The sequence below is a fragment of the Lampetra fluviatilis genome, chromosome 26 (genome assembly GCF_964198595.1).
Source record: "Lampetra fluviatilis chromosome 26, kcLamFluv1.1, whole genome shotgun sequence".
Lineage (NCBI taxonomy): Eukaryota > Metazoa > Chordata > Hyperoartia > Petromyzontiformes > Petromyzontidae > Lampetra > Lampetra fluviatilis.
In genome coordinates this window covers 10,988,930-11,012,372 of record NC_136300.1, presented here as the reverse complement: position 1 = coordinate 11,012,372, position 23,443 = coordinate 10,988,930, and the positions used below count along the sequence as shown (strand labels likewise).

Genomic DNA, 23,443 nt, shown 5'->3' with positions numbered 1-23,443 from the left:
GCACTTGTCGTAGTAAGCAAATTACAACTATGTACATAGAAAACATAGGGGGAACATAGACATGGAGTAGGGAGAGAGGGGGTAGAGAGATAGGGGGGTAGAGAGAGGGGGCAGAGAGAGAGGGGGAAGGGGTAAGGATAGCAGAGAGTGAACTATTGTGTGATATATTTCATTTATAAAGGAGGGGGGGGGTGGTTACATAAAGCAAAGCATTAAAAAAAACGAAATTATGAACGAAGCAAAGTGCCGACTACACCGAGCATCTTCTTGTTTCCATTGATCGTAAAAAAAAGAGAGGGGGAGCGAGAAGGGGATAGACGAAGGGAGAGAAGGGGTGAAGAGAGAAGTGGAAAGAAAGGGGGAGAGCGGAAGGGAGAGGGGGGTGGGGGTGCACATGTAACGCTATTAATAATAATGAGCACGGTCTTTAACAAAGCAACAACTGACGAAGACTGTGACCCCTCCAGTCGAGAGATGGGCGCGAGAGGGAGGGAATATTGTGGCAGGATGGGCCTAGCAACTTGGTGGTTCGGAGGTTCAGAATAGATTGTTGCAGGAAAGCGCTGCGCACGTGATCACGCAGAGGAGGAGGGTTGAGATGGGTGGGACACGGGTGCAGGGTGGAGGAGGAAGGTCACGTGACCGAGAAGGGCATTGGGAGTGGCACCCAGAGGTAGGCGATCGGGGGCAATGCCTGGAGCCAGATGCTACTGGTGACGGTGGTGATGAGACTATTAGGGAGACAAAGGCGGCCGGGCGTGGTGCTAGCCACCCACCTCCCTGTGTACCGTGCCGGCCTTCATAGGTGCTCGCACTTGCCCCAAAACGGGTCTGTTGAGGCTATCGGGGGGCATCTTTGTATTTTATGAGACTCGTGAGAGGGGACCTCAGAGGTCGGCTGCCGAGCGTGCAACATCTGGGGACGCAGTCGGTCGGAAGGAAGCAATGGCGAGCTGTTGTGATGTCACGAAACAATGACATTGGTGGTGACCTCTGATGTCCTTCACCGGGGGTGCAACTGCTGCCGTTCCGCCCTGTCCCGCTCCTCTCGTGAAATCGTAACGAGGGAGGGAGGCACTAAGTAGTGCTCTTTCCGAGGAGCTTTCGCCTGCCTGCAATGATGACAAGACGCACACCACCCTTCACATCACCCCCCGCCCCCCGATATCCCCAACGTCACGCAACACCCTCAGCACGGAACCCACCCCCACAATCTCATTCAGTCGGAGCTTCCTCGACCTCACCACGAGGTTGGAGGTGGAGGGGGTTGGAGGCGCAGGTGGCCGGGAGATGATGGCAGGTACAGCAAGTTGGTTGTTGCGGGGGGTGGGGGGGTGGGGGACCCCCATGCGTGCGACACCTCGTGGTGTCATCACCTCGTTTACGCGGTGGATGACCGCTCACTCTCGTCATGTTTACAATGAAAGTCTTCATGTGGCAGGGCCCTCCTCAAACAACAAAGGTGTGTCTTGAGACTCAGCGAGTCTGTCCTCGATGATTAATGCCAATAAGATCATCGTCGTAAATGTCTGCATGGTAAAGCAACATCCGGTGTTCTGCAATTATCTCCCCCCCTCTCTCCTCACTTTATCAACTGGCACTCACCATCGTGGTGAAGTATGGTCAAAGAACCCCCCACACACGGCGTGTGGAGACACGCACATAGCAGTGGGTCCACAAACGAGCTGTACATGCACATGTACCCCATAAGGTATTCTAGATTTGAAGCTTTCGTGCCTTCAAGGATTCATATTCTTAGGTTTTTTTCGGTAAAGTCACGTAGGTAAAAAAGAAAATTAAAATTAATAAAAGTAAAATCAAAATCACGACGTTTCGGAGGCAACACAAGCTTCCGTCTTCACGTGGAACCGTCACAGCACGATAGCTGTATCAAGTAAGAGAAATTCCAAGAAAACAGTCCTTGTTTATATGTACGACTCGTACAAGGGCTGTCTTTCTTTCTCTTTATTTCGCCACGCCACCACTCCGCGTCTCTGCGCAACCCCGCTCCGCTCCGCGTCGCTCTGCTGCGCCACCGCTCCGCGTCTCTCCGTGCACTCACTCCGCTCCGCGTCGCTCTGCGTCTCTCTACCTCACTATCGCTACGCTTGTCGTCTCTACGGTTTCTCCTACTCTGCATCCTTCCGATGCATGGCTACCCTGTCTGCTCACTGCGTTCTCGCTACCACTGTCTCTCCACGCTTTACTCTACTGACACTGTCTCTCTACGCTTTACTCTACTAACACTGTCTCTCTACACCAGGGGTCCTCAAACTACGGCCCGCGGGCCACATGCGGCCCACGAGGGCATTTATCCGGCCCATGGTCACTAATTGGGCTGCGCTGGTGAGCACTAATTGGGCTGCGCTGGTGAGCACTCATTGGGCTGCGGTGGTGGGCACTGATTGGGCTGCGGTGGCGAGCACTGATTTGGCTGCGCTGGTGAGCACTGATTGAGCTGCGGCGGTGGGCAATGATTGAGCTGCGGCGGTGGGCACTCATTGGGCTGCGCTGGTGAATGGTTCAATGGGCCAATTGACTGGACTTGCCCCCCAGGCCTAAGGCTGCCAGCCCTCCCCTGGCTGTGCTTGACTGGCTCTCCCTCCCTCAGCTCCCTCACTTGCCCCTCGGCTCCACTCCCAGTGATATTCCTGTGTGCTGAGTAAATGATAGAGGGGTAATAACAGAGTGATCTCTGATCTCTGGAGGGGCTGCCTGCTGTTTTCCCGTGCTGGTCAGTGACAGACAGCCGAGGAGTAGGAAACCCAATTTAAATGACAGTAAGTGCATTTATATTCTGATTGCTATTCAATTATATAAGGTTATATGTTGTATATTGTGTAAGCCCCGGTTCATACTGTTGCGATCTCTGAGCAGTGCGAGTTCAGCCATATGCTTGTATGGCTGAACTTGCATTAGATTCGGAAGAAAAAAGGCACATGTGCCTTCTTTTTTCCTGCAGTAGATCGCATGGGTCTTCTCCCCCATGCGATCAGATTCCTATGCGAGTTCGCAGATCGCACTGCGATCTGTGAACAAAACTGCAGGTGTAATTAACTTTTTAATGGCACCCGCACCAGTGTGAGCCTGGGGTAAAAGCGGAGTTCCCCCAATCAGACTGCATTGATGGGCAGTGCAGTCTGTATGTCTCTGTGTGGTCAAAGTTATTGCTGGTATATTGTTTTTGTAGCGCTGTATATATATTGGTATTTTACTAATAGCAATTTTGACTCCCTAGGAAACAATGATGTCAAGAAAGAGAAAAATTGACTCGGAGTGTAGGATATTCAAAAAACAGTGGACTTATGATTACTTTTTCATGCAGTACAAGGAAAGAGCTGTGTGTCTGATATGCCAGAATATAGTGTCTGTGTTCAAAGAATACAATTTATGTCGACACTATGAAACTCAACATAAAGATAAATATTGTTGTATATCTTGGGTGTGAAAATTTTGATGTGTTGTATGCGTGCGTGGGTGAAATTATTATGTTGTATATGTGGGTTATGAATATTCAGTGAAAATAATAATAATCAATCGAAATTTGGCCAAAGGTGTAATTATCCGGAAATACTTTAATCCATGTAATTACGCACATTTAATTATGCCAATTCGAGAGGTAATTGTAGTAGTTATGCGAGTGGGTGTAATTATGATAATGCAAGTCGTTATGATAACCAGACCCCGCCTCGGTGACGAGGGTGGGTTATCGATCGGAAATAAGGCAATTAATCGTATGCAGTTATGCAGGTGTGGTGTAAGTATACAAGATTAACTTAGATTAACTCGGCATCGTTGTCTAGGTTCGTCTCATTCTCGCTTATCTTAGGTCCCCGGTTCGCCCCGTTATCGCTTTAACATTTACTGAGTATGTGTTAGTGTGTTTATTAAGGTCACCAAGTTCAGATCTCAACGCAGAAGCAGATCTTATGCATAGACTTCAGGAAAGAATCACACAACCACTTCTGTATTAATCAATTTATTACTAATTCAACCTCAACTATGATATAGTATGCGAACTCTCAATCCCGGAACGTCAATACGGCATCAATACAGTATCATCAACGATTGTCTGATTTCACTTGACAACGGCACATGGATCCCGCGTAACGCGATGGTTGTTAGTGAGAGAGAGAGTCGTTAAAACATGCAAATACTATGCTAGGAAAACCTTAACGTTAATGAATGAAAGATGCTTGAAAGATTATACGGCGAAAAAACACAATCAAAACCGTTATGATTCTTAAAGGCACCAATCTCAACAGATACATCGCAGGTTATCTGACAACAGAGTGGCTCGGCTGAAGGAGGTGCCAAGAATCAATTCGTATTGATGGATCTGTTGGGAATTTATGCGATTAAGAGTACAGTCCACTAAATATTAAAGATAATACTCTTACAAATGACGGATGGCCATCACTCGGTCTCGAGTTTTTCTTCACAGCCACGGATGGCTTATGGGTTCGAGTGGGTTTGAGTGGTAAGAGTTGTCTTCAATAGTCAGTGTTCGGAGTCGGTTCTTTATGTCAAACAAACGCCTGGTGGTCGTGTGGTGAGGGGGCGGTGCGCGTCATACGTATTAGTCGCTCCTCTGTCGCCGTGGAGAATTGGTTGGATGCCTGTTGATAAGCTGTCGTAGTTCGGAACCCGGTCGGTAGGTGGCGCCCGCAGCTCGCTCGCAGCGCACCGTCGTCCTCTCGTCACCAGACCGCGACCCTGGCTGCCAGCAGGGGCTTCTGACGCGGCAGGTTGAACAGTCAAGCGGGTCTTGCCCGCCTGCAGAGGCGACGGGGAGCTGCTTGAGTCGAGCCCCGAGAGCCAGCTGAACTCGGCTGAGTCCCAGAAGGTATTAGTCGCTCCTCTGTCGCCGTGGGGAATTGGTTGGATGCCTGTTGATACGCTGTCGTAGTTCGGAACCCGGTCGGTAGGTGGCGCCCGCAGCTCGCTCGCAGCGCACCGTCGTCCTCTCGTCACCAGACCGCGACCCTGGCTACCAGCAGGGGCTTCTGACGCGGCAGGTTGAACTGTCAAGCGGGTCTTGCCCGCCTGCAGAGGCGACGGGGAGCTGCTTGAGTCGAGCCCCGAGAGCCAGCTGAACTCGGCTGAGTCCCAGAAGCTGAAGAGTCGAGCCGACCCGTTAGTCGCAGCTCGGCTGGTGAGTTCGACCCTCTTGGTCGAACTCGGCTGATGAGTCGAGCCGACCCTTCCGGTCGAGCTCGCTCATGAGTCGACCCGTTGGTCGCCCTCGTGATGAGTTGACTCTCCTGGTCCAACTCGGCTGATGAGTCGAGCCGACCCTTCCGGTCGAGCTCGCTCATGAGTCGACCCGTTGGTCGCCCTCGTGATGAGTTGACTCTCCTGGTCCAACTGGTTTCCAATGCTCAGAGTCCTTTCTTTTATGCCGAAAAATCCCTTTGGGTCCTGCCCACAAGGCGGGGTTTTCTTTTGATTTACTGTGTCAGGATCTGTCCGTGTGTAGGTGTGTTCATGTGTGTGTCCGTACGTCCGTGTGTCCTTGTGTGCATCACCCACGATATATCCCGTGGTCATATTCCCTCCATAAAATCCACGAGCAAACAATCAGGTGTTACAAATTGCCTCGAGGTCGTCTCTCTGTCTGGGTGCGATTCATCCCTTGTTTGGCCTTCTTCATGAACCAAAACACAGACGTTACAAATCGTCTCATAGGCGTCTTTGTCCGTGTTGCACCACCTGGAGGGAGGGGCACACTCCCCCCGACCCTCGCTGACGCATGAAGAAATGATTAAAAGTTTTAACATTTGTCCCTTACCATTTCCCAGTTATGATTCTGTATTTAACCTAAGGTCTGTCATTTCCCATCGTGGTGCTTGACTCAAGTGGAGGTTTCCCCGAGCGTGTACACACTCATATCCCGCGCTGCGGGGATACAAAGACGGCCGGGATCTCCCTTTCTCTCCGACCCTGGGTTTAACATCGCTCTTTTATTATGTATTTTATTTCGACCTGGTGGTGATTTATCCCGTTATGCTTCGGGTCGAGTTGTATCAATAACTTTAGCCTACCCTGTTGTTAAACTCCGACTTTAACGTTATTTTAATAGCAATACAGAATAATTGAGCTTTTCGACTTAACTAGGTGAACACGAACTTTTGGTACCCCCCCCCGCAGCCTCGCTGTTCAGCTGAGCCTGCAGCCTTGAGAGAGAGAGCAACACCCTTATTTTCGTCTCACTGTGGTCACCCAACCTTCTGCTCTGGGAGTGTGATTAATTTCAGGACAAGGCCCCCTCACGTTCAGACGTGCAGTGGTTGTTAATCAGCCCCCCTCTCCTGTATACACAACCTTGAGCTGGGCTTATCTTGGCTTTTCCAGCTGCAGAGAACAAGGCGTGTTCCTCCTCCCTGTGTGCACGTGTTCCAATTAGCTCGAAATCCCTAACACACAATCAGTGATGACCCCCCCCGGCCTTCTGTGGCCGTGATCCAGACAAAGGCGCCTCTGCTCCTTTCATTGCCCAATTATTTGCCCATGTGCTGAGGTCATAGATGGTTGGGCTTTTTGCTTTAACTGTCTGGCTGACTCTCCCACTGTCTCTGCCCTTGCACGGGTGACATGCCCGTTTCTCAGGCCTTATCTATCCCTGAAGCAAGGTTGCAATTCTGCCATCTTAGCCCTCCTCCCGTTCATTACTACAACACCTGGTGTTTTGCAGTTTGCTGCGCTTTAGTGTTTTCATTCATTATATATCAATGATGATAATATATAAAAATATCAAGTTTGGAAGAAGGGTTAGGATACAACATTCCGCCCTTTTAAAAATGGCCAGTGGTCAAATGGCCACGGGTCATTTTTAAAAAAATGTATACCCTTCTTCCATCATGAACCATCGATTGTCCTCAAGTTTTGCTGCTATTTCCTTACAACGCGCGCGTACGTGTCACAACTTACATGGTTATATGTGACAAAAAAAAAAATATTCTAAAGGAAGGTAAAACGATAAGGGAGGGAGAAATTATTCTATTGACTACGTGTTATAGGAGATATCGTTAAAAATATAGTTTCTACGGTTATTCTTGGGTGGCATCATCAGGCCTTGGCTCTATCTAGCTTGGCAAGGTACGTTAGCAGGAGCGTGAGCAGGAGGGCTGCCATTTCCTGGAAAACATGTTACATATTATCGTAGTGTGATATGCCCATTAGTTTAGTTCCCCAGAGATTGGTGTTTTATTCTGAGTTAATTTTTATGTCCTAAGGTTAAGCGTTATTATGTTTCCACTTAAGCTTTCTGGAATTCGTACTCTTTAGTTTTTATTTTTTTTTTGGAAGGTCGTATAGGTAGGAAACATATAATAATAAAAGTATTGTTTGTTGGTTAATTATCTTTGTTAAGTTTCTACTTTTCGGTACGGAAAACGTTAAGAAAACGCGAAGTTTCAACCGTTATTTATTCTGCCCTTATCTGTATCTCTAGACGTCTTGGGAGGCTAGTCCATACATCTTTTGTCCATTTGGATGTCCATGACCTCTTTGTGACCGAACTCTCAACACTTTAACCGCCCTCCATGTTTCATGGATTCCTGGTGTTCTTGTGAGGAGAAGTGAGTTGTTTTCATTAATTAATTAAAAAAGGTATATATATAAATTTAAAAAAAATTATTATATTTTTTTTTGAATTGTTCTTAATAAAAAAAATAGTTACAACAATCCGGCCGTTTGAAAATTATCAGGGGTCGATTTGGCCACTGGCGAATTTTCAAACCACGTAAATGCCCCTTTCTTTTGTGTTATGAATCTATAAGCCGCCCTCACTCTCGGCGGTTATTTCTTACGACGCGCGCCTATGTATCACAATCGTAACATGGTTACTTTTGAAATAAGCAAAAAAAATAAAACACCACGTTAAACATCGGTACTAATCCATAACGCATTCCTTCCAAAGCGCGCATGTATCACAATCTTAACAAGATTACATTTGAAATAAACAAAAAAATACCACAAAACTTTAACATCGATATCCCCAGTTACATGGTTCTCATCCCTCATAACTCCGACGGATATTAATTTTTTTTTGTTTTTGTTAAATCCTGGGAAACGATAGGTAGCGGTTTCGAACGCATTTTTGCGTTAATTCCCTCCTGTTACATCCTTGCAATCTTTTTACCAAGTTCCGAGTGTCTGGTTTACCACTTATCACTTTGATCATTCGATCACGGTTTTCCGGTTCGTTTTTGTAATTTCCCCTCTCACTCTCTCGCGTCGTGGGAGTGTGGGGTGTAAAATTGTGCTGCACATAATCAGAATTCGCGCACACAACCAACTTCTGTACTCCGTCCTCACTGGCATTCGCTCTCTCTGCGATTACATGCACATTTGCCGAGTCAGTGTGTCGATTTAATTCTGTCCCTCGTAATGTTGCCCTCTTTGCTTTTACGAGTGTGTTGGATTTCAACACCATTCCCGATACGTCATGGACATTCGTCTCCATTTTAGCACTCCGATCCACTTAAATTTTGGTTTCCCTTGGATATTTTCCATTCAAAGGCTCATGCCTGCGCTCCTCAGGGCGTGTCCCTGCTGTCGGTTTTTGTACTGTCCGATCACGCTTCAATGCAACCTTGTCCTTGTATTCGATCCGCGCGTCATTTACGGTAGTACTGTCCACGTTTCTGCCCGCCCTGTCACCTGCAGCCTGCCCGTATTTCTCATTGAGTTTCGGGTTTAATACCTCGGCGGGTGGGACGCGTGTTGGCCGCTTGCTCGCGCTCACTGTGGGTAGTTCATCATGTCTTTGGACCGCATTCTGTGTTATTCCTCTATTCCCTCCTGGTATAGCCGGTGGAGGAATTGGTCGGAATTGGATCGATTGTGTTTGACCTCCCATCCTGCGATTACTCTGAATGTTCGCATCCATACCTCCGCGGTCTGTGTAACCCCTTCCCGCTGGGTGGTTATCTTGCCATCTCTGTGCGTAATTTTGGCCTCGTGTGTGTCGTGGCATGGGGTGTTGGTATGGTTCTGTTCCGAACCTCCCCCTCCTGCGATTCCTCTGAATGTCCGGCTTTGTGCCGCTCTCATCCTCGTGCCAACCTCTCCCTGGGTTATTTTGCCATGTGTGCGTGCGTGTTTGCTCCGTCCTGCATTGTGGGACTGCTCGGTGAGTTTTATTCCTCTCTGAGAGGCTGGGTTCCTTATCCCTCTCCCTGTGTTCTGGATCCGAATTATGATTCTTAGCTCTGTATAACCATGCCATGTACGCCTTGCTCTCTATGCGGCGTAAGGATGCGGTTTCTGGATTCACAACCATTCTCACCCTTTCGGTAATCTCTGGGCTCAAGGATTCAAAAAACATAATTTTGAACATTTTATCTCCTTCGTGGTATTGATTCACATCGCCTGCGTAATACGCTCTTTTAAATTGTACGAGGTAGTCACGTGGATCTTGGTCCATGCCCTGGGTCATCGACTTTACAGCATAAAACCCCTCAGTGAGTGTCGAATATTCTCCAAACTTCCGAATCACTGCCAGGCTCAGTTGTTTAAAATCATTTCTAACCTTGTGTGGTAGTGACTTTACCCATGTAATAGAATCTTTATTTAAGCTTCGTTTCAACAAACTCGCTTTTCATCCCGTCTCATCAACCCTCTAATCATTGCCTCCTCTTCCACTGTCGCGATATGTGTGTGGATATCCATGGACTTACTGTGGGGGTCATAATCGGGAATTCTGACTAAAGCCTTGTCCATCAATTTAAGGGTTTTACTGTTGAAAAAGTATTCCGAAAGTTGGTCGCCGTCAGCGTCATCATCAAACAAGTTATCATCAGGCAATCTGTCACTTTTATCTGTTCTGCGTGGGGCGTGATTAAGCGGTGTGCATTTTCTGTGTGCGCGCTCAATGCCGTGTCGCTCGTGTTGCCATTTCCCTTCAGTTTTTGCCTCTGCCCTTAGCGGAACACGTCCTGTCAACTTTACTTTAACATTTTGCTTCCCTCTATCTGTGAAGTTGTCAATCTCACATGTTTTTGTTTGCATATGTATCTCTCCCTCCCTTCTCTCGAATGAGTGTGATTTAATGTTACTTCCACATTTATTCTGTGGATCCACGTCTGTGAGCTCCGCTGGTGTCGCGAGCCCTGATTTCTCCTCCCTTACAATGGTGTGAGGACATTTTTCCTCGTTTATTAGAGACGATTTATCTCCCGTTTCCTTTCCAAATTTCCCTTTATTCCACCATCCCTGTCTGTATGCCTGTGTGAGGAGGAATGAGTCCTGTCCTGCCTTTCCTGTAGTTTTTGCATCGTGTTCGCCTTTGTTACATTTTATCCAGTCAATTAGTTTCCCCCGAGGTGTGTTCGTGTTATCGATACAGCTCCCTCCCCATATGTCTCTCTGACTGTACTGCTTTGTAACAGATTGGTCGGTACGTTTTAATACGAGCTCCCCGTACCCCGTCACCCATTCAAAAATTATTCTTAATCCTATCATCTCAAGTGGCGGAAGTTACTCTAGACATTCCTTTTCAGAGCACTTATACACAATTGTATCACAGGATGCGTCAGTTCAACTCGAGCAAATAATTTCAGCCCAGCTGTCTTTGTTATACTCTGCTACTCTGGTATTCCCTTCAGAGCGCGTTTTGTTTTGTTTTACGCCCGTTTACAATCACAAAGCAACGTTAGTTCACAACACTTTGATTAACACAACAGTGATTCGTTCCTGAATTCATGCACAAACTGTCTGCGAGAAATCCCGGACAGGAGCCCCCATTATGTTGTATATCTTGGGTGTGAAAATTTTGATGTGTTGTATGCGTGCGTGGGTGAAATTATTATGTTGTATATGTGGGTTATGAATATTCAGTGAAAATAATAATAATCAATCGAAATTTGGCCAAAGGTGTAATTATCCGGAAATACTTTAATCCATGTAATTACGCACATTTAATTATGCCAATTCGAGAGGTAATTGTAGTAGTTATGCGAGTGGGTGTAATTATGATAATGCAAGTCGTTATGATAACCAGACCCCGCCTCGGTGACGAGGGTGGGTTATCGATCGGAAATAAGGCAATTAATCGTATGCAGTTATGCAGGTGTGGTGTAAGTATACAAGATTAACTTAGATTAACTCGGCATCGTTGTCTAGGTTCGTCTCATTCTCGCTTATCTTAGGTCCCCGGTTCGCCCCGTTATCGCTTTAACATTTACTGAGTATGTGTTAGTGTGTTTATTAAGGTCACCAAGTTCAGATCTCAACGCAGAAGCAGATCTTATGCATAGACTTCAGGAAAGAATCACACAACCACTTCTGTATTAATCAATTTATTACTAATTCAACCTCAACTATGATATAGTATGCGAACTCTCAATCCCGGAACGTCAATACGGCATCAATACAGTATCATCAACGATTGTCTGATTTCACTTGACAACGGCACATGGATCCCGCGTAACGCGATGGTTGTTAGTGAGAGAGAGAGTCGTTAAAACATGCAAATACTATGCTAGGAAAACCTTAACGTTAATGAATGAAAGATGCTTGAAAGATTATACGGCGAAAAAACACAATCAAAACCGTTATGATTCTTAAAGGCACCAATCTCAACAGATACATCGCAGGTTATCTGACAACAGAGTGGCTCGGCTGAAGGAGGTGCCAAGAATCAATTCGTATTGATGGATCTGTTGGGAATTTATGCGATTAAGAGTACAGTCCACTAAATATTAAAGATAATACTCTTACAAATGACGGATGGCCATCACTCGGTCTCGAGTTTTTCTTCACAGCCACGGATGGCTTATGGGTTCGAGTGGGTTTGAGTGGTAAGAGTTGTCTTCAATAGTCAGTGTTCGGAGTCGGTTCTTTATGTCAAACAAACGCCTGGTGGTCGTGTGGTGAGGGGGCGGTGCGCGTCATACGTATTAGTCGCTCCTCTGTCGCCGTGGAGAATTGGTTGGATGCCTGTTGATAAGCTGTCGTAGTTCGGAACCCGGTCGGTAGGTGGCGCCCGCAGCTCGCTCGCAGCGCACCGTCGTCCTCTCGTCACCAGACCGCGACCCTGGCTGCCAGCAGGGGCTTCTGACGCGGCAGGTTGAACAGTCAAGCGGGTCTTGCCCGCCTGCAGAGGCGACGGGGAGCTGCTTGAGTCGAGCCCCGAGAGCCAGCTGAACTCGGCTGAGTCCCAGAAGGTATTAGTCGCTCCTCTGTCGCCGTGGGGAATTGGTTGGATGCCTGTTGATACGCTGTCGTAGTTCGGAACCCGGTCGGTAGGTGGCGCCCGCAGCTCGCTCGCAGCGCACCGTCGTCCTCTCGTCACCAGACCGCGACCCTGGCTACCAGCAGGGGCTTCTGACGCGGCAGGTTGAACTGTCAAGCGGGTCTTGCCCGCCTGCAGAGGCGACGGGGAGCTGCTTGAGTCGAGCCCCGAGAGCCAGCTGAACTCGGCTGAGTCCCAGAAGCTGAAGAGTCGAGCCGACCCGTTAGTCGCAGCTCGGCTGGTGAGTTCGACCCTCTTGGTCGAACTCGGCTGATGAGTCGAGCCGACCCTTCCGGTCGAGCTCGCTCATGAGTCGACCCGTTGGTCGCCCTCGTGATGAGTTGACTCTCCTGGTCCAACTCGGCTGATGAGTCGAGCCGACCCTTCCGGTCGAGCTCGCTCATGAGTCGACCCGTTGGTCGCCCTCGTGATGAGTTGACTCTCCTGGTCCAACTGGTTTCCAATGCTCAGTCCTTTCTTTTATGCCGAAAAATCCCTTTGGGTCCTGCCCACAAGGCGGGGTTTTCTTTTGATTTACTGTGTCAGGATCTGTCCGTGTGTAGGTGTGTTCATGTGTGTGTCCGTACGTCCGTGTGTCCTTGTGTGCATCACCCACGATATATCCCGTGGTCATATTCCCTCCATAAAATCCACGAGCAAACAATCAGGTGTTACAAATTGCCTCGAGGTCGTCTCTCTGTCTGGGTGCGATTCATCCCTTGTTTGGCCTTCTTCATGAACCAAAACACAGACGTTACAAATCGTCTCATAGGCGTCTTTGTCCGTGTTGCACCACCTGGAGGGAGGGGCACACTCCCCCCGACCCTCGCTGACGCATGAAGAAATGATTAAAAGTTTTAACATTTGTCCCTTACCATTTCCCAGTTATGATTCTGTATTTAACCTAAGGTCTGTCATTTCCCATCGTGGTGCTTGACTCAAGTGGAGGTTTCCCCGAGCGTGTACACACTCATATCCCGCGCTGCGGGGATACAAAGACGGCCGGGATCTCCCTTTCTCTCCGACCCTGGGTTTAACATCGCTCTTTTATTATGTATTTTATTTCGACCTGGTGGTGATTTATCCCGTTATGCTTCGGGTCGAGTTGTATCAATAACTTTAGCCTACCCTGTTGTTAAACTCCGACTTTAACGTTATTTTAATAGCAATACAGAATAATTGAGCTTTTCGACTTAACTAGGTGAACACGAACTTTTGGTACCCCCCCCCGCAGCCTCGCTGTTCAGCTGAGCCTGCAGCCTTGAGAGAGAGAGCAACACCCTTATTTTCGTCTCACTGTGGTCACCCAACCTTCTGCTCTGGGAGTGTGATTAATTTCAGGACAAGGCCCCCTCACGTTCAGACGTGCAGTGGTTGTTAATCAGCCCCCCTCTCCTGTATACACAACCTTGAGCTGGGCTTATCTTGGCTTTTCCAGCTGCAGAGAACAAGGCGTGTTCCTCCTCCCTGTGTGCACGTGTTCCAATTAGCTCGAAATCCCTAACACACAATCAGTGATGACCCCCCCCCGGCCTTCTGTGGCCGTGATCCAGACAAAGGCGCCTCTGCTCCTTTCATTGCCCAATTATTTGCCCATGTGCTGAGGTCATAGATGGTTGGGCTTTTTGCTTTAACTGTCTGGCTGACTCTCCCACTGTCTCTGCCCTTGCACGGGTGACATGCCCGTTTCTCAGGCCTTATCTATCCCTGAAGCAAGGTTGCAATTCTGCCATCTTAGCCCTCCTCCCGTTCATTACTACAACACCTGGTGTTTTGCAGTTTGCTGCGCTTTAGTGTTTTCATTCATTATATATCAATGATGATAATATATAAAAATATCAAGTTTGGAAGAAGGGTTAGGATACAACAATATGATTGTTTGGTCGGAGAAGTGAGAAAAGATAAAATATTAAAACTGAAAAATACATTAACAACTCAGCAAAATACTTTTGTGAAGCAGAAGCAGCTAAATATTTCATCACTGCGAGCAAGTTTTCAAGTTGCCAAGCTAATAGCGTGCACTGGCAGACCATTCGTTGAGGGAGAATTTGTTAAAGAATGCCTTCTTTCTGTTGCCAAAGAGATGTGTCCAGAGAAGGCCGATTTATTTATTACAGTGAGTTTTTCAGGACCAACAATTACACGGATGATTGAAGAAATGGGAGACAATTTCCATCAGCATTTGCAAAACTCCACAAAAAAACTTTCCTATTTTTCCTTGGCACTCGACGAAAGCAATGATGTTCGTGATTCTGCACAACTTCTAATTTTTATTCGTGGGACGAATGACTATTTCGAAGTCACAGAAGAGCTTGCTGCACTGCAAAGCATCAAAGGAACAACTACAGGAGAGGATATCTATGAAAAGGTTTGCCAAACTGTGAATGATTTGGAGCTGAACTGGGCTAAACTAGCCAGTGTGACAACTGATGGTGCTCCTAGCATGGTGGGGTCTAAGAAAGGAGTAATTGCTCGCATTAACCAAGAGATGGACAAACATAACCATTCTCATCCAATAGCCATACACTGCCTCATCCACCAACAAGCGCTGTGTAGTAAATCACTGAAGTGGGACTGTTAACTTCATTAGAGCTCATGCACTAAACCACAGACAATTTCAGGAATTTATGTCTGAGCTAAATGTTGACTATGAAGATGTTCTGTACCACACAGAAGTCCGTTGGCTGAGTCGAGGGAGAGTTTTGAAACGTTTCTATGACTTACTTCCACAGATTACAGCTTTTCTGTTTTCAAAAAACAAAGAAGTACCAGAGCTCAATGATGCAGAATGGAAATGGCACCTTGCCTTTCTGACAGATGTAACAGAGGTACTCAACAGTTTCAATGTGCAACTTCAAGGAAAGGGGAAGCTCATCTGTGATATGCAATCACACGTCAAAGCATTTGAAGTAAAATTAGGCCTCCTCATCAAACACGTGAAGGAGGAAAACTTCTGCCATCTCCCCACAACTCAAAATCTGTTAGCGGAAAAACCATTGGTTGCATTCCCAAACAAAACATATGTGGATTCACTGGAAAAATTGCAAAAGGAGTTCCAATTTAGATTTAAAGAGCTTCATCTCCTTGAACAGGACATACAGCTTTTCCGTAACCCATTTTCTATTGACATTGAAAATGTGGATACAATTTACCAAATGGAACTGGCTGAACTGCAGAATTGTGACACTCTGAAAGACGCATTCAAGTCAAGCAGCCTTCATAATTTCTATGCATTTCTCCCCTCTGAGACATATTCTCATCTCAGGAACCATGCACTCAAAATGGCAACCATCTTTGGCAGCGCTTATGTCTGTGAACAAACTTTTTCCAGAATGAAACATTTGAAATCTCCAACCAGATCTAGACTAACGGATGCACACTTGCATCACTTGTTACGACTAGCAGTGACAAATATGGAACTGGACATTGACCATCTCATTAGCCAAAAGCAGGCCCATAGTTCCCATTGAAATACTGGCAAGTTTGTTGATTTAACTTTACTTGTTCTTCATTTTAAATATTGTATTTGTTCCCGTTTTGTTTCTTCACTTCAAAATAAGATATATGCAGTGTGCATAGGAATTTGTTAATAGTTTTTTTTAACTATAGTCCGGCCCTCCAACGGTCTGAGGGACAGTGAACTGGCCCCCTGTTTAAAAAGTTTGAGGACCCCTGCTCTACACCTTACTCTACTATCACTTGCTCTGCGACTCCCTGGGCACCGTTGCTGCAACTCCATCCACGACGCCAACTCGTACAAGACTCCCTTCTCTCCGTTGCGCTCTGGCTTATATCCCCACACCAATTAATCACCCTAATTAACTCTACCCTCTGCTCATCGCTCGCCCCCTGCCCCCCCCGTGTCACGTGGCCTTGTTTTCGCCGCCAGAGCGACGCCGGCTAATGCCCAATTACCTTTCCAGCCAATCACTGGCCTATGTCCTCCCGGCTACCCTGACACCTGTTTCAACTCTTAACGACCCACTTCGCCTAAAGTCACAACAACCATTACCTCACATCACCCCACTGTACTGTGCTTGCTCGCATAGCAACAGAGGCGGGGGATGCGTGGCGCGCTATCTCAAGCCCTACATATATACTGGTTGAGGGTGGGAGGAGCCAAGGTAGGCCCTGGATATTATTATTGTGAGGTTCGGTGCGGCTGAAGCACGTTGTTAGGAATGAGCCTTTGTTGTGTAGACTGGTTGAGCTCGGAGGTTTCAAGAGTTGTTAAGATGCGGCTGATGTAAAGGTGCCTGTAAATGGGACTGAGCCTTTTGTTATGTAGAGGTGGTGCGGCTGAAACCGCTGCCAGGAATGAGTCTTTGTTGTGTAGACTGGTTGGACTCGGAGGTTCTAAGAGTTGTTAAGGTGCGGCTGATGTAAAGGTGCGGCGGGTGTGAATGGGACTGAGCCTTTGTTATGTAGATGAAACAGCACTTTGCTACGTTGCTGGGATTAAATCTAGATTTGCCAAATATGTGTGGTAAAACTTAAAGTAGGAAAACCAGTGTGTGAAAAAAGAAGAAACTATATGGTAACTGAATAGTGCCTGTCAAATAAAATGGTCCAAACATGTGTAGTTAAATCTTTTTTGCATGGTTAATAACATCTTTCCAATGATTACTAAGTTTGTACCCATCATCACGGTTGAAATTATGTCTGTGTTTGTATATTTGGATGGCTTCGTGTACAAACCTTTGATGGTAGCCAGGAGGTTTGCAGAGCACCTTGGTCTCAGAAAAGACAATTTCATGAGAGCCCACCCCCCTACCCCCTCCTCCCCCCCTACCTCCTCCTCCCCCGCTACCCCCCTACCCACCTACCCCCTCCTCCCCCGCTACCCTTCCTCCCCCCCTACCCCCTCCTCCCCCACTACCCCCTCCTCTACCCCGTCCTCCCCCCCTACCCCCTCCTCCCCCCCTACCCCCTCCACCCCCTACCCCGTCCTCCTCCCCTACCCCCTCCTCCACCGCAACCCCCTCCTCCCACCCTACCCCCTCCTCCCCCACTACCCCCTCCTCCCCCCCTACCCCTCCTCCCCCCCTACCCCCCTACCCCCTCCTCCCCCGTTACCCCCTCCTCCACCCCTACCTCCTCCTCCCCCCTACCCCCTCCTCCTCCCCCCAGGTTCTCCATCCTGAGCGATCCGGCCAATTGGCTGCGCGTGGACTCGGTGTCCGGCGAGGTGCGAACCGCCGCTAAGCTCGATCGGGAGTCGAGCTTTGTCCAGGATGGGCGGTACTACACGGCGTCCTTCCTCGCCACGGACGACGGTGAGCAGCAATCAGCAGCAGTAGCATCATCATCATCAGTAGCAGCAGCATCATCAGCAGCAGCATCATCAGCAGCAGTAGCATCATCAGCAGCAGTAGCATCAGCAACAGCATTATCAGCAACAGCATTATCAGCAACAGCATTATCAGCAACAGCATTATCAGCAACAGCATTATCAGCAACAGCATTATCAGCAACAGCATTATCAGCAACAGCATTATCAGCAACAGCATTATCAGCAACAGCATTATCAGCAACAGCATTATCAGCAACAGCATCAGCAGCAGCACCATCATCAGCAGTAGCAGCAGCAGCAGCAGCATCAGCAGCAGCATAATCAGCAGCAGCAGGAGCATTCTCAGCAGAAACAGCAGCAACAGTAGCATCAGCAGCAAAAACAGCATTAGCAATGTTATCTTCGGCAACAACAGATATAGTATCAGCAGCTAGGACATCATCGTCATAAAAGTGCACCTAGCCTGGCACAGACACAAAATAATTAGCTTACTTTGAAAAATAAATCACTCTCAATTTATCTTGTGTGTACCAAATTATATATATATATTTTTATTTTACCAGGTAAGGCCCACTAATCTATATGGCTCGTTTTTTTCAGAATCGACCGCTGGAAAGTATGATCTTGAGTTTTGATTATAGTATGCTGATCTTTAAAGGTGTATTGAAAAATGTTGATACTGCTACTGATACTCCTGTTGTTATGGAGTGACTCATGCAGCCAGCTGAATGAGTCACTCCAACTTTGCAGCCAGCTATGGCTGCAAAGTTTGGTCGTACATGTTATGTATATCGTTTATTGTTAAATTTTAATCACAGTTCCTATGATCACCGTTACATTGTTTTTATAGCTTTATTTTGGTAATTTTGAAAAGTTTTTGGTTTAGCCATGTTTGTTTGTTGTAGTACAGAGTTAGCCTGATAACTTTTATCTAAATTGTCTTATGGTTGGTATTGTTTGACTTACATCCCACTGGGATTTTTACACCCAACGTTGAAATATTGTGTTTTTTCTGGAAGACTTTGCTGTTTTTGGATTTTTCTGTTGCGTGTAGTCACTTTAAGATGTTTCTTGTTCATGTTGTTGTTTGTTGCGGTTGCACCCGATTCAAGAGCCGCATGGCTCATAGGGTTTTATATATATAAAAGGCAAAGTTGTGATTATGTGTGTCTGTTCAAAATGTTTAATGTTTAGCGTGCTTCCCGACATACAACAAACTTGAAATTTGGCATGTGGGTACTTTCCAGACTGTACACCATTCAAAAATTATTAAAATAGACTTTTGTATTTTTTTGGGTAACTGGTGTGGTGTGTGAACATCGCCACTGGGGAGACAAAGGCGGCCGGGCGTGGCGAATCCAAGCCCCGGGCGAAGCCGGGTAGTAAAGCTAGTACCTAATAAATGAAACTGTAAACTGAAACCTACCCCCTCCCCCTCCCCAACCACCGCAGGGAACCCCCCGGCCACGGGCACGAGCACGCTGGTCATCACCCTCGTGGACGTCAACGACAACGCTCCGATGGTGACGCCGCTGCAGGGCCGCGTGTGCGAGGGGGTCCGCGGCGTGGCCGTGGCGCTGCTGCGCGCCTCCGACCGGGACGCGGGAACCAACGGCGGCCCCTTCTCCTTCGTCCTGCGCGGCGCCTCGGCCGCCGCGTGGAAGCTCGAAGGGGCCAACGGTAACGGCCCCGCAGACGTCTGGCGGGCCCCGGGTTGGGGGTGCGGGGGGGGTCCACGCGTGAGAACTTTGGGGCCGTCCATAAATGACGTCACGCACCTAGGGGGCGTGGTCAGACATTTGTGACGATGTGACGAGGGGGGGTGGGGGGTTTGAGAAATGTGTAACTTTAAATAAATATAGACAACACGTTCTACTTCATTAAATAGACTTTTTAATAAATGTTTTATCCGACAACATCAGAGTGTAGCGCCACATTAAATACCCACTACAATAACAATAGTTTAAAGCTTCTCAGCACATTTCCCCCCCCCCGCCACGTGTCCCCACATCTCCCAACGTCAACCAATGTCTCTCCTATGCATCCCCACACATCTCCCCGAATCTCCCCACGATCCTATGCATATCCACATCTTTCCCCATATCTTCCCATGTCTCCCCATATCTCCCAATGTCTCCCAACGTGTCTACTATGCATCCCCACGTACCTCCCCGTATCTCCCATACGTCTCGCAATGCCTCTCTCTCTCTCTACCTCCCAACATCTCACATCTCCCCCGTATTTCTCCACATTTCCCCCCATGTCTCCCCCCCCCCCTCACAGGCACGCACGCTCAGCTGGTGCTCACGCGGCCGCTGCCCCTGGGCTTGCACCGCGTGCAGCTGCGCGTCACCGACTCGGGCGTGCCCCCCCAGAACGCCGACGTGGCCTTCCAGGCGTCCGTGTGCAGTTGCCCCCAGGGCTCCGAGCCCGACTGCAGCGCCGCGGGGTCCCCCCTCATGCTCCTGCTCGCGGCCCCCGGAGGCTGCGGGCTCCTCGCCGCCCTCCTCATCGCCGCGGCGTCCACGCTGCTCGCCTTCCTCTAGGGGGGGGGCGAGGGAGTCTCTGGCTCCCCCTGTGCATGTGGTGCCCCCCCACTTCCCCAACCCGCTGCCCCCCCCCCCCAACCGCCATCACCCCCCCCCCCCCCCCACCACCACCGCCGTGAACACGCCACACACACGCCACGCACCGTGTAGGCAGCGCGCGCGCGTGGCGTGCTCGTGGTGACGCCGCGGACACGGCCAGGCCACGTGTCGCCACTGACGCACCGACACAACACGCAGCCCAATACAAAGACAAAGATGCCCCGTATGGCCTTGAACAGACTGTTGGGGCAAGTGTTGTTAGCGAGCACACGCACCCGCACGCGTCACCACACGCAACAACAACGGCAGCAGCAGCGGCCAACAACAGCAGCCGTGTACCACCAAAGTGGTGCTGACGTCACCACGGCGCTTGTGCCAGGCTAGGTGCACACACACACACACGTGGTCTCGCCTGTCTCCACTGCTAGCCTGCCGTGCTCGAGTGGTGCTGCAGGAGCACCGTAGCTACACGTGCTGGCTCTAGGGGGGCAAGTTGATGCAGCACACCGCTGTTCTGAGCTGCCCTGCGTGATGTTAAAAGAAAACACTCCAAAGCTATTTAACTATTTTTATTTTACCAGCTCAAGCCCACTGAGCTTGCGTAGTTCTCTTTCAGAAGCGACCTGGCCACAAATGACAACGCAACAAAGTGGCTTATCGCGTGGAAATCTAAAGCAGCCAAATACTCTAAACGCACGTGGAGGGAAAAACCTGAGAGCCCGGATAAAAATCCACGCGACCATGGGAAGAGAGGCGCGCAAACTCGAAATATACAGCAGGCGTCAGGATCGGGATCGAACCCACGACTTTCTGTGTACCGGGCGAGGTAGTTAACATTTCGCCACCGTGGCGTCCCTATGTACTGGTGGGGAGCGGTGGTGCAATGGTTAGCGCGCTGCGCGACGAACCCGGCCACCCGAGTTCGATTCCTGCTCCAGACCAATAACTGGCGAATAATTTAACCCGTCCTCGGCCTCCCCTAACTCGACTCAGCCTTTCAATGAGTACCTGCTGCGAGAGTGTAAACATCGGCACTGGGGAGACAAAGGCGGCCGGGCGTGGTGTTGGCCACCCACCCCCATGCGTACCGTGCCGGCCTTCAAATGTGCTCGCTAACAGCACTTGCCCCAACAGTCTGTTAAAGGCTACACGGGGGATCTTTGTCTTCGTATATCACTTCTCCCCACCCCCCCCCCGCCCTTTTTGTTACTGCACTGCTGGATAAGTTCGCCCTCTGCTACGCCGTGCGGGTTGGTGAGGGGTCATTTGACCATACTTCACCGCGCTGGTCAATGAAGCTCGGTGAAGTCGGGGAGTAGAGATGATGTAGCATAGAAGTGCAGTACAACAATATTTTTTTCTGATGAGTGAATAATACGCAGTTGGGAGAGCAGTGGCACAGTGGTTGGTTGGTGCACGCTGTGCTACGAACGATACGAGTTCGATACCCAGGCCAACAACGACAAACGTGAGCGAGGCGACGAACGCTACCTGAACCAGTACCTGGACTGTCTCTCCCCGGCAACCTTCACCAACGCGCACAACTCCCACCGTGCACCACGCGGCGTGGGGAGGCCTTCATCCAGCAGTGGTTTGAGAAAAACGGGTAGGGGGTGGTGCTGCTGTTGTTATAATTGTTCAATTGTTTCAAACTCCACCGGGGGACGGCCCCGGGACACGCCACACCCGCCCGTGTGTGCGGCGTCAGCTCCTCGACGAGGAGTTGTGAGATGAACAAGAGAGACGGGAGCGATGTCGGTAAGAAGTACAGATTTCGTGGAACACTCCACAGTATGGGAAAGAATCGTGAACTCTCGAAGGACGGAGAGAGAGAAAGAGAACGAGATATTCCTCCGGGAGTTCTATGGCGCTTGGGGCGAAGGTTCGATCGACGAGGAGCTCACGCATTCTGGACCGCGCGTTGAAATGGGCCCCCCTCGGGACAAGAGGCACGCGACGCGGTGTGGTGAGCGGAATTCCATTGAGGAGTTCCGAGATCGAACCTTCGCCCCAAGCGCGATAGAATTCCCGGCGAAATATCTCTAAATCTCTCTCTCTCCGTCCTTCGAGAATGCACGCTTCCTTCCCATACTGTGGAGTGTTCCACGAAATCTGTACTTCTTATCGACATCGCTCCCGTCTCTCTTGTTCATCTCACAACTCGGCAAATCTTTACCTCCGGTCCACAGCTCTTTCTCATCTCCATCTCTCGCTGCGTTTCTCTTTTGATCTCGCCCATGATCATCATCATCTGTGCCTCTGCGTGTCGCAGTGGCTCGCAGCTCGGTAGGCCACTCTGCACCGAGTGCCAGTTGAGAGGAGGCCGACCGCAGTGAATATCCCACGCAATCGTCAACAGCACCGGCCGATGGAGGAACGTACATAATTGGCGACGTTTCGGGCAATGGGCCGTCTTACTGGCGGGGAGAATTTGATTAATCTCTATGATGTGGAGAAGGATAACATCGGCGGAAACCCCGTTCTGTCTCCCCAGACATAAATAACCCATGCGCCAAACACCATCGAGCAGCATTTTGTTGAACCGAGCAAAACTCAACTCTGGACCGGTTTCAGCCTTTTGGATCTCATCAGCAGTCTCGCCCGTCGTAACGCGCTGCTGGATGCGTGGATGTCACTGGCAATAGCGCTCGTAATGATTATCCGGGGACCCCGTGGGTATTAGAGCACACGCGTGTTATGTGTTACTGCTTTTAAGAAGGGTAATTGCCCGAAACGTCCGCCCATTATACACAATTTCCTCTTTCGGGCAGTATTATAATAACACACTGTAGAATATTCACTCATAAAGAGAGATAGAGGGAGAGGACGACTTCTACGTTGGTAAAACGTTCCGTGCTTCCTGGGACACGTACGTACGTATGTTGAACTTATTTCGCACCGTACGCAGCCAACCGCGCTAATCGGAGGTGCGGGGGAAGGACAACAAACTAAACACAAAAAACAGTTCTAAAGAAAGTTTTCAATCCAGATAGTGGCTTCCGAATATCGGAAGGAAGAGCGTTCCAGACGGCCACAGAAGCGCATAGAGATAGGGCACGATGTTCACACATCGCACCAGCAGTTCTAAAGAAATTAATTTTCAATCCAGATGGTTTAAAAGTGCATAGCTCCCAGTGGCTTCCGAATATCGAAAGGAAGAGCGTTCCAGACGGCCACAGAAGCGCATCGAGAACGATTCGGTGGCCGCAGTCTTTGTTCGATGGCTAGTAGCTAGTAGCCAAAAGCCGCGGCTGCTGCTGGGAAGATGACCGGAATTCGCGTGATGGTTTATGCTCCTTGACGAGATCAGCAAGGTGTTGTGTC

General features: G+C 49.0%; 1 pseudogene across 1 annotated transcript in view; it reads left to right on the top strand.

The window, feature by feature from the left end:
• The window catches only part of LOC144942211 (cadherin-13-like), a 43,274-nt pseudogene extending 23,044 nt beyond the window's left edge, over positions 1 to 20,230 (top strand). The window contains exons 9-11 of the transcript XR_013639334.1: positions 17,369 to 17,514; positions 18,984 to 19,211; positions 19,815 to 20,230. The product of XR_013639334.1 is annotated as a cadherin-13-like (transcript). The remainder of the gene's footprint in view (positions 1 to 17,368; positions 17,515 to 18,983; positions 19,212 to 19,814) is intronic.
• Positions 20,231 to 23,443: the final 3,213 nt, after the last annotated feature.